Genomic DNA, 13,022 nt, shown 5'->3' with positions numbered 1-13,022 from the left:
TTTTATTGATGGTTGTTGCTAATGTACTATTTTCAGGTAGGTTATTGAATCTAAGTATGGGGGTGCAACTTCCTACCAACTGGATCCTTCTGTTGCTAGGTTTCATTTGTCACATTGGTATACTTTTTTCATCTCTTCCATTGTTTTCATTCCACATTGAGGACAATGTGCAATTTAAGTTTTCGGTTAAGGTAGCTTTGTTGTATTTTATTCATCTTTGCAAGCTTAATTGCATATGTAACGACCCGGCCATTTGCCTTCCTTTCTTTTTTCCTAAAATTTTACGAATGAATTTTTTTCGTTTAATTTTCCTTTCTGAGCTCTGTTTCATGTCGCTTAGTGTCATCTCAAGTGCTCGGAATTGGTTTCTGAGACTCTTTCATGTGAATTGACAACTTCCTTTGAGGACCGAGTCATTTTCACATTTTTTATTTTTCGATACTATACGCTATTTCGTCCTTTTCCCTATTTCGTCTTATCTCTGTTTGTCAGTTTTTGGCACAACCTCACTTTTCAAGCTCGGAGTTGGTTTTTGACTTCAAGTATCCTTATCGTGAGTGGTTTCCACGAAATATGTATCTTTACTTTTGCAAGAAAGTACTCTGGTTGCTCTCGGTGCCCATAGAGGCATGGATGCATAAATCTTTGGAATTAATTTCATTTCTTGGGGTGTTTTTCATAAATATCTTTTGAAGATATTTTATTTCAGGAGTTTTTAAGAAAATATTTTTGAAAGATATTTTCATTCTGGGCCATAAGTGCAATTTTCACTTTTTGGAGGGGCCATTGTGCAATTAATGAAAGTTATTGCAAAATGTCTTGTTTTGAGCCTGAATCCTCGTACTGGATTCATTTTCATATTTCGTCGAGTTGTGTACTCTTGGAATTTCCTCCTGGTCGATATTTTCCAGTTTCAGGGTTTCTGGCCCCGGTTTTTGCCAAACTTGTTTTGGGCATAACTTTCTGCTCGAGACTCAGTTTTTGACGTTATTTCTTCCATTATTCATATTTTATCATTTTGAATCTTTTTTGTTCACAAAGTTTTGCCATTTGAGCGCGTCTGCTCAAATTTTACTTTTTCGGACCTAGTGGGGCCCGTTCGGGGCACTTTTTGAGATTTCTATAAAATGGGGGTGAGATATTTCATTTTTCATCTTCTCCCCTCTTCATGCACGACCTGGAGCTCCCATGGCTGCCCAAGGGGTGCTGCCATCTTCTCTCTCCTCTTTTGGTTCACTTTTCCTTGATGGAAAGTCTTCGGCCTTAACGTTTGATGTTCCCCTCGCCGTGCTCTACCTTTCCCCCTTATTAGAATTCAGTTTTGACCATTTCTTGAGTTTGGTTTTGAAGTCAAGTTACGATTTCGATGGGGCTTTCATGGGGTTATGTTCACGGCGTTGTCCCCGACAAAACCTAGTAGTTTCGTCGGATTCGGAACCGTTCCATTTTGATGGCATTTGAGATTTTCATCTCAAATTGAGGTAGGAGATGTTCTAGGTTTAAATTCTTGTTATATAGCATGCTTGTGATGCTTATACTACTTGTTTACATGATTAAATATAAAATTTAGAGATTTTATTATTTATTTTTCTTGTACGGGATCTAATTTTTCCGGTTGCTCATAACTTGGTTTAAACATGTAGCATGATTTTATATTGCCCCTTGATATGCTCATTGTCGTGTATTAAAATTGGAACATTTGAATAAGTATTAAAGATTTTATTTAATATTTATCTTAGGTGAAAGATTAATTCACATGGCCTTAACTAGCTTGAAATTAATATGTGTTAGCATATTACATTAGGCCTTAGCATGCTCTTCAACATAGTTGAATTTGAAAGTAATTGGAAATGTTTTGAAAATTAGTAATTATTAATTAATTTGATTAATTTATTTGCCCCGAGTGCACTATTCACTCCATTCGAATTCCGACTTGATATTCTTGATCTACATGCCATATAGCTTCACATATATTTGATTAGAATATTCGGTGAGGTTTTGAAACCTTTCATTTAATTAATTTCCTTGTTTAAGATTTAATCTTCATGGTGATATACAACTTGGAATTGAATTGTGGCATGCTAGAAAATTAAGCTTTGGTGTGGTTGTTCACATGTATTAAATTGGGATTAATTGCATGAGAATTGCAACCTTTATTTTATATTTAACTTTAGTGAAAGTTTAATTTACATAGGTGTAACTTGCATGAAATAAGCTTTAAACGTGATATTACATTAGTCCTTGGCATGTTCTCTAAGATATGTTAAATTGAGAGCATTTGGTTAAGTTTGAAAAATCTCGAGATTTTAATTAAAAGAATTAATTAAAATCTATTTCGTGGTCCCATTAGCTTAATTAAGGTTTTAACTTGATATTTGTATTGGCCATGACTTGTTTACTAGTATATATTAATTTGGGACTATTAGAAGTTATTTTAGAACCTTGGGATTTAAATTAGCATGATTTAATTAAAGTTCTACTTTGTTGTTCTAACAACCTAATTGAGTTTTAGAATGAATATAGGTGATGACCTTGCCATGCCCTTTAACATGTATTAAATTGAGGTTAATTGAAATTGAATCGGAAATCTAGAGAATTTAATTGTGTTTATCTATTTAAATTCTATCAATTTACTCCATGATCTAGTTATGTTTTAGAAGTGGTTTCTATATTCAAATCATGGACTTAGACTTGTTGTATATTCATTTGGTTATGTTTTGAACATTGGATAACATAGTTGCTATGTTTGTATTCATGAGAATATGTTTTCCTTATTGAATATATTGTTGCCTTGTGTAATGATTTGCACACTTCGTATTTAACATCATTTATGCATAGCGTGTAACGAATCGCACACTGAAGATTCTACATTCATTACATCATATTAGTTGTGGACTTAGAGCATAAATTGTATAGGTTTCCAAATTTGGTTGTGCTTGGTAGATAGTTGATTATCTTGCATATTCATGTTGATATATGCGTTGTTGCACAACTTGTTGATTTTGGAAACTTGGGGAAGTCGTTGTTTGACTATGGCTAGGACGTGGTTCTAGTACGGGGGATAGTCCCTCTATATATAGTCTAGTGCGCACATAGGGAGGTTACCCATGGGCTAGTAACCCTAAAGTAACTATGTTGTCGGTCTGATCCGGCGTGACATCCGAGTATCCACTTTGTTTGATTTCGCATTGCATTTTCAAGTTGATAACTAGATGATGTTGTAACTTATTGTTTCTTATTTGTCGTTCCATTTTAAGTTACAGGATGTTAACTTTGCGAAATTGTGCTTTATGCGTTGTATTGGAAGTTCCAATGTTGGTTAAATTGCATCGATATTGAAAATCGTGTTTTGACGTTCTAATAAAGCTTAGGATTGATCCTATTGATTCATTTATAACATAGACGTTAGGTGGCATGAACCACTACTGTTATTTTGTGCTTTAGATTCTAAGTTGATGGCTTTGAGAACTTAAACCTTGCTGCATTGTATAACATGCTCTTTTGTTGTTGAATTGCATGGATAATGTGATTCTTGTTTATTTGTATTCAAATATGATTTTGTTATGTTGTATGGATTACTCTAGACCTAGTTCAATTGTATTGAAAATGCAATTCATGTTAATATATGCTCAAACATTCTTCTTGTCGTGTTCTTTAGATTATCCCAACCATGATTCGTTTCATACACGTATGTATATCATGATTCTTGTTGCTTAGACTCTAAGGTAGCTTAGGATGCTCCCCTAGTTTCACTTGGACATAGACGTTAGGTGGCATGAGCCCCTTTAACATGTTTCACCTTAAGGTGATAAATTTGTAAAATGCTAGGTCGATGCATGCTCATCTCCTATGAGTAGCTTTATGTTACTCACCCCTACAATACTGGGGCATATTTCTGGTACGAAGACTTGGTTCGTGAAGCTTAGCATTCCTTGGATGTCGAGTAGCTTTCAAGTTTCCATTTCATGCAAATGTTAGCATGAAATGTCATTTTGTAGACTTATATGTCAAAATATGTATGTTTGATTCCATGTATGTAATGTGTACTTAAGTACACTCCTTTCAATGTATTTGATATGTATGAGATGAGGCCGGAGGCCAATGACATGTATATTGTATTCTATGCAACTTTTTAACTTCATGAAATGTTATGAAAAACTTGAAAAATCGCAAGTCATTGCTTCACCACGGTTGCATCGGGTGTGGGAATTCCATTTTCATTCTTTTATAGGGTCTTATTAATCTTGTATGAAGTGTGGCCAAGGGCCAAACGGTCATTTGATCCCGTTTTGCATTTTTGGATTCCATGTTTTCCATTCCAAGTCCATTTTTGCCTTTTTGCTCGTTGGGGGGTCGGATTTTGCATCGGCTATATTTTTAAGCCATGGACCATTGTAGCGCATCTAAATAGGTAAGTTATGTTTGCGTGCATAGTCGTTTCCGGGCAAAACCTCATCGTTTGTGTTTTGAGCCTCTTGTGAATTCATTTCACATTTTTTTTTTTGTATATTATGATCTAGGGGCATTATGGACCTTTCACCTCAGTTTTATTTTCTTTTTTCGACATGGTCGCTTAGAAAACGTGATTTTAGGGGGGGGGTTTCTTTTTCGTGTTTTTCCAGAAAAGGTCGTCTTGGTGCCGAAAATCGATCGCAAAGTTCAGCTTTCTGTTATGCATATAGCAGCTTTTTAATCCTCTTGCCCTTTTCTGATCTAGGGGCATTCTGGGTACTTTATAGTGTTTATTTTTCATTTTAGTCCATGACCCGAGTAGAAAACATGATTTTAGGGGGGGTTTCTTCTTCGTGTTTTTACAAAAAAATCATCTTGATGCCTAAAACAACTTGCAGATCTGGAAAATCTAGTTGTTCCAGGTTTTTCCGGAAAAAGTGCTGATCTAAGGGGTATTTCGGGTATTTCACTTGTAAAATAAAATCTTCTCTTGACATGGTCATGTAGAAAACATGATTTTTGTGGGGGGGAGGGGGGGGGGGGGGGGGAGGGGGGGAGGGTTTGTTCACAACTTTTTACCAAAAAATGTGGTTTAAGTCCTCAAAACCACATTTGAAGTCCAAAAATCTGGGTAGGTCCTGCCCAGATTTGAACCCAGAAAATTGTTTTTTTTGAAACTTTGAGGCTTCATATCTTCTTCGTCCCGACTCCAAATCAAGTGATTTTTTAGTCTAAGTTTATTAGTTTTTGCTGGTCTATATAACAGTATGCACGGTTGCATCAAATTATATCTGAAAAGACCATTTTACCCCTTGTAAAGTACCCTTGCCGCACTGATTTTAAACCCAAAAGTTGGTTTTTATAAAACTTTGATGTTTCATATCTTCTTCGTCCGGACTCCGAATCAAGTGATTCTTGAGTCTAGATTCATTAATTTTTCTCGGTCTATCTAACAGTATGCTCAGTTGCATCCAATTTTGTTTGAAAAGACCTTTTTACCCCTTGCGAAGTACCCTTGCTGCATTGATTTCAAACCCAAAAATGTGATTTTTATGAAACTTTGGAGTTTCATATCTTCTAGCCGGACTCTAAATCAAGTGATTATTGGGTCTAATTTGATTAAATTTTTGTTGTCTTTCTAGTGGTGTGCTCAGTAGCACTCGATTTTATATTTTCAGAAATGACCATTTTGCCCTTGGGGGCCTGTTCAGTCTTTTTCTGATCATTCGTTCCCGCATTAGTTCTTATTGAGTTCCATGACCTCATGGACGGTCACTTTGACTTCTTAGAGTCTTGTTTTCTATCTTCGCTTCCGCATTCGGATCCGTTATCGAGTCAACCTTCGGTTCATCACAGGACACGCTGGCCTAAAAATCAGGGTCGTCACAGCATAAGTGAGAGTTGAGAATTATTTTTGGCTATGATTTTGATATTTTGAAGCATGAGTACCATTTCATAGTAAGTGTTAAGAGTCAAATACTTCTTATATGCCTATGGATGCCATTTAGGGATAATTTTTAATGTTTTGACGGCATGCTTGCTTTTGTGGTCTACATTGTCTTTCTTGTTTATTAAGCATGCTTTGAGGATTGATTCTAGAGTTCTTCATTTCATAGGCGCACACTAGCATTCATTTTGTGGGCCATGAACTTGATGTTTTATTGCATTGGTTTTATCCCATTTGAGTTAGTGGACTTTGAGAATTTGACAAACTTGACATATTAATCTTGCATGCCAAATAAAAAAAGTCTTTTACTGAGTAATCGGGATTCTTGCCTCATTAACCATAGATTTCTCACGTTGAAAGGTGAAGGACCCAAATAAGAGAATAAATGTCTTTTACCGAGTAACCGGGATTCTTGCCTCATTAAGCATTGAATTCTCGTGTTAAAAAGTGAAAGGTTTAGGATATGAAAAATTGAGAGTTGTTTTGATTTATAATCTAGTTGATTTTAGCTATTAAGTCCTTAGGGGTGTCTTCACACCTAATACCCTAAAGTCGTCCGGTTTCGGAGCCATTGACTAATGCTTGTTACATAAGTCTTCTAGAAAGCTTAAAAGATTTTTACACTGCTCTATGCCCTTATCTTTGATCCTATCTCTCTCTAAAAAAAAATGGTCATTTATTGTCTTGACTATTGATGTTTGAGACGTTCCCTAGCTTAATGAAGGATTTTTATCTTTGTTTTGATTTCATTGCGTGAAGCAACATAGTTGAATGTTGTTCACTATTAAAGGATTCTAGAATTGATTTAAAGAGGCGTGTTTAGCTTGATTAATTTAGGGAGACCATACTTGTTTGCATAATGTTGAAAATATTGGGAAAAACTTAGAAATGACTGAGATTTGCATGCTTTCTCTTGATGATTGTTGAAATGTGCTTTAATGCTTCATAAGTGATGTTAAGCTTTGAATGTTTGTGATACCCAAATATTTCCACGTGTAGGTTGGCCAGGCCCAAACCCGAAAACATGGGAATATCCAAATAATTTAGTATTTAAACAAACACAGAATACAAGAAGAATAAAAAGAATGAATACATCACTGAATGAAATTCTTTTAATAAAATAAAACATTTTTTACAAAAATAAATTCTATGAACTTAAAATTCTAAAATACAACTCGAGAATCATATAAGTGAAAGACCCCTAAACTATAAACTATTAATCCACTAGTTTATACATAACATTTAAAAATAAATGACAATACTACTTAAAAGAAAACAAAATGAGTAGATGAATGACAGTCTCCCAGCTGCGGATCCTTAACCTCGAGATTGGAACTTTTAATAACTTGAAAAATAAATCGTGAGTTAGACCCACGAGCAAGTTCCCTATACCAAGCCTCTGAAAACTGATAAATAAAATACCTCTAACCAAAGTCATCCTAATTAAAGTTTTAACCTTTAATATAAGATGATACATATATATTATATAAAAATATATAAAGAATATGTTAATTAATATATTCTTTGAAATCTAAGACCATAAATCATGATAAGACTACCTTCATATTTAAACTAACCATCAATTACATTACCTTTTAAAAGAAAACTCATTTAAACCTAAATTTCATTTTTAAACAACTATTTAACCATTAAAATAATAAATAATAATCTAAGGAATATTTTCCTTCAATCCAAATCCCAATATCCACCAATGTATGATTTTATTTATAGAGATCACATAGCAAAGATCCATAATTTAGCAAATCATCCATGTCTACACTAATATTATTTTATTAATACTATAAAATAATATATTATCCTTTAAATATTAATTTATTCTAATATAAGAATATTTATCACCTCCAATTTATAAACACAATATCCATAGATGTATATTTAATCATCAAACTTACCTAACAATTTATTTATAATTTGGCAACTCATCCATGCCTCAACAAATATTTATTTATGTTTTGGCAAATCAACCATGCCTCTAGAAGTATGTTTATTTATACTATAACAACTACCATGCTTCTATAAGTAATACATATATACTTTGGCAAACTTACCATGCCTATTAAATGACAATCTATTTATGTCTTGACAACTCATTCATACCTCCAAAAATATATTTTTATTCATACTATTTATTAGCAATTCATCCATACTCCCCATGTATGTATTTTATTTATACAATTAATAAGGCAATTTATTTATACCTTTGGCAAGTCATCCATGCCTCCAATTTAACCATGTACCAAACTTTATAATTAATTATAAAATAAATCATGCATAGGCACTCCATACAAGTTATAAACATATAATTAATTTAAATAAAAAACACATTATGATTTCATCAACAACACCACCACATATATAACATGATAAATATCAATGAACAACTTATTATGTATGGCAGTATAACACGTAGGCGTATACAACAAGTGGATTACACAATTTAGTAATGTCCAAATAACACGTTACACATTAAATATAAATATTCAGAATTATTTGACCAACACCCAACCAATACAAATTATCTAAATTGATTAAAACAATTATGGGATAAGATATATATTTAACCAACAAGTCTTACGATATAATTGGCTAAAATAATTATAGGATAAAATATATTTATATATATATATATACAAAATTCGTTCTGTTTTTCAGCCCAGTTTTGATAAGGTAAACATCCGTTCTACGAAATTTTCGTGAAATACAAAATTGTAGATATTTGAATTTTCGTTCAATTACACGAGATTTGAGCCGTTTTGACACTTGAGGAAAGAGATACAGACAGAATACTAAAACGGGAATTGGAGAAAGTGTTCTAGTTGAAGAACTATTCTTCCTTTCCTTCTAATCAATTTCTTCACATGCATTTATCCTATGTCTAAGTGATTAACATACCAATTTAATCTATAGATTTTGATACCCAAGGTGATAAACTTATGGATTCTAAGAGAAGAGTTAGAAAAGAACTTGCCTGAAGGTTTCGAAACGAAACGACGTCTCAACCTTGGTTGTTTCTTCCAAATCTGACATCTTCTTTGTCTGATCCGGCATCCTCTTTGTCAGCATTCCCTTCTTCTTCTTCTTCTTCTTCTTCTCTGCCTCTTTTATTTTTTTACTTCTTAACGTGAAAACCTTTTAACAATATAACCCTATGTGTATATTTATATACATTAATACCCCAATCCTATTCCTAGTATAACTACCCAAATAAAAATAATAATAATCTTAAATAAAATATATATACACATATATTATATTATATATATATATATAATATATATATATATATATATATATATATATATATATATTCCTCACACAATAAAAATAAATAATATATATTGCCAATTCAAATCCTCTTCCATGTAGGGCTCTAGTTATATTAATATACATGACACATATAAATGTAAATAAATAAATAATATATATTGCCAATTCAAATCCTCCTCCATGTAGGATTCCAACTATATTATTATACATAAAACATATAAATATAAATATAAATATATTATGTAATATATATTTATAAATTCTTTTAACTATACTTACCATATATATGCATATAGTCCTATACATATATACTTACTATAAATATATAATTCTCCATATAATTATATATATATACTGTATATATACTCATGCATAAATCCATGGGCCTTTAAATCATTCCAAATCCTTTAAGGCTTCCTTAGACCTAAATCCTTTAGTCTAAATAATCTAAGCTCAGTCCATTAAACTTAAATAAATAATTAAATAAGTAAACACTTAATAATAAAACAATTAAATACATATAGCTCATAATCAAATAAGAATTAACTACCAAATCATAGAATACAAATAAAAATTAACATGCCTATAAATCAATCAATAATCAAGCACATCATCTACCAATAAATCAAATAAATAAGTAAACAAATAATTGATTTTAAATAAATAAATCCATTAAATTCATTTAAAGGTAATTAATTTAATTAAATAGTTCCTCTAAAATATAGGGGTATTACAATGTTTATGGGTATCGTTTGTGAAAATCCTCACAAGACTTCACTCGTCCACTGGGGTAACTTATGAGTTTAAAAGGCTTGTTGCACATGCTAAATGCAACCGTGATCCCTACGAAAATGAAGTTAGTTAGTTATTGATTTCATTTTGCTTTCTTTGCTTATTACTAAGAGACTAACAATATGTAAGTTTGGGTGTGTGATAAGTGTTGAAATATATACATTTCAGCCTTCATCCTTGCATATGTTTACACCTTATTCTATCTTTGTTTCCCTTTTTTAGTTTTAATTTGTTTTATTTCTAATTTCAGATGCTTAGGGCTAATAAGGGCTTAATCTAGTGCTTTAAAGCTTCTATAAAGGCTTGGCAAAGAGGAAGGAGCAAAAGAAAGCTGAAGTGCAGAATTCACTGTTTAACCCAATCAATCAGATTTGTGATCGGATTCCAATCGATTGGATTTGTGTTCGGATTCCGATTGATAAGACACTTAATCCGATTAATTGGATTTGAGGTAGATTTCCTTTAAGTTCAAATCTAGAGCTCTCTTAAAAAAAAACTCTGGCTGTACCCGAAATGTATGATCCTTGGGCCGAGTTCTGACCATCCCTAAGTCGAAATCCAAGCATATATCATAAGGATGAAGCCTCATTTGAGGAGGATTCGGATTGGAGTTGATTTAGGGCCAAGCTTTGAAGACTTTTTCTCTCTAAAAATCCCTTCTCAACCATTTATACAAGGGTATCTATCTGTATTCCTAAAAGTTCCATAGCATATATGGACAAAACTTCCTATGCACCTAGCGCTAACGATTTGGTAACGCTAATTTATAGGCTAATGCCTTAATTGATAAACCAAATCCGCGAAAAGTCAATATAATAAGTGAAAATGGACCTTCCTTCAAAAATCGCATTGCTTCCTACATGGAAGACATCACAAGCAAACTATTTCCTAATAAAAAACTCTAGTATACGAGTTTAACTATTTACAAAATCTGGATGTCGCCTCCAAACTGCGCGTAACTATTATAAAGGAGATATTTATCTCCAGCGTGTCTTTAAATCAAGTCCATGTCTGATTGTACAACTCTTGCTTCCATTTTAAACCAACAACTGAGAGGTCTGCACTATATAATTACAAAACCTTAAACGTTGTCACACTAACCTCCTTGTGCTAACATTATCACAGACAAAGATGCTCCAATTGTTCACAAAAACCTAGGATATATGCCTTTCCATTATCAAATTAAATCTCTCGATCAATTCCTCCGTCATTGATATGATGTATAGATGACGTTCCAAAATCTTCAGACAATTCCTTCAAAATAACACCTTTCATCCACTATAATGGACATCCACATGCTATAACACCACTATAACTGTAATGTAGAACTAATATGAAGTTCTAAAGTGAACACTACTCGAATTAACGTCCACTAACGAACTTGCTCAATCCATCACTACCATATGGAATTAAAATTCCTGACTTAATGTCAATAATTCCTACTAACCGTCAATTCTTGATTAGTCATACTTTCATTTCGTTATAGGAAGTGGCTAAAATTTTTCAATAATATCCAAGGATCAATTTTTCACCTTTCTAACGGGTTACCCTTAGAGACAGTTTTGTACATGTCACTACTCGTACATGGTCACCAAAACTGACATTTGATATTCTAACGTAACTTATAACCATCATAATGCTCTGAGAAAAATTTACGAATTTTACGTCTTAGTCACTCCAACCTTTATAATATCGTTTATACAAATTTCTCATCATTCTCCAGTACCTTAAGCTCTATCTGAATAAGGTAACACCTCCTCCGGGGTTAGTTCCAATATTCTAAGTTGATCTCCTTAATTTCCTTTGAAATAACAAGTGTCTTTATTACAAATGTTATAAATTCAACCGATAGCTCAACAACTACCCAAAAGATTAATTACCATATCGATTGTTGAGAGCATCCCCTTCCATATTCGCCTCATTCAGACGGAACTTGATGCAAAGTGTGAGTCTTCCACCACTTCCTATTCATCTAAGCCTTCTTGTGATCAGTTTCATTCGTATGAACTGATGTCCTGAACTAAGGTAGACACATAAATAATTATATCCCTCTTTCTGCCTGTCCACCAACTTCTTCTTCATACCGTGATGCAGCTTATCTCCACCAGGATAAATAGAGAACTAAGAGTTGTAAATCTCAGTCTTTGTATCCTCCCTCCAAATTTGTCTACAGAAAGTACCACTAGTCTGGTACCACTAACCTTTGTTTGTGCCCATTGTTTAAATTGGAGCATATTCAAAAACTAATTGTGTAACTGAATCCATGCATCACTGATCTGTGATAGACTTACCGATGATGAAAGTCAACCGGTAATTCAATTCATAAAAAGTCAACTAACTACACCACACCATGCACCCCTTCTTGTATATATCAAATTACAAAGCATCAATTCATGCATCAAATTACAAAATAATACACAGCATGCATACATATATAAACTCTTTGTTTTAATCTGATTTAAACATGCTAACTAGTTTATTAATCTTATTTAATCATCCTAAAGTCATCCTAGACATGTACTGAACACTAGATCAAAGGAGAGGAGTAGAACATAGAACTTGCCTTAAACTTTCGGATCGAACTCCTTCTTCCTTATTATTCTTCTCTAATGATTCTTCTTCTTGTTCTTTTTCCTTCTTTTTATTCCTCTTTCTCTCTCTAGTTTTCTATTTCTAGATTTGAATGTGAATATAGTTTTTTAACCCTTTCACAAACCCCCAATATATATATATATAGATAACTATAAAATCCTATTCCCAATCCAACTTATAAAATATAAAATCCTATTCCCATACCAACTTATAAAAAATATAAATTCATATCCCCAATCCATCTTTACCTTAATAACTAAGAAAAGAAAACGGAAAATAAAAAATATAAATATAAATATATCAAGTTTGTTGCATATATATAATATATATTTTATTATAATATATATATATATATATATACACACACACACACACACACACACACAACTATCCATGGGTAAATATCCATACTCATTAAGACTCCTATCCAAATAGTCCATGGAACCTAAAT

The sequence above is a fragment of the Cornus florida genome, unplaced genomic scaffold (genome assembly GCF_030987335.1).
Source record: "Cornus florida cultivar Cherokee Brave unplaced genomic scaffold, ASM3098733v1 CherokeeBrave_3.0.0_Hap2_Chr09, whole genome shotgun sequence".
Lineage (NCBI taxonomy): Eukaryota > Viridiplantae > Streptophyta > Magnoliopsida > Cornales > Cornaceae > Cornus > Cornus florida.
Note: the sequence above shows the minus strand (reverse complement) of the source record.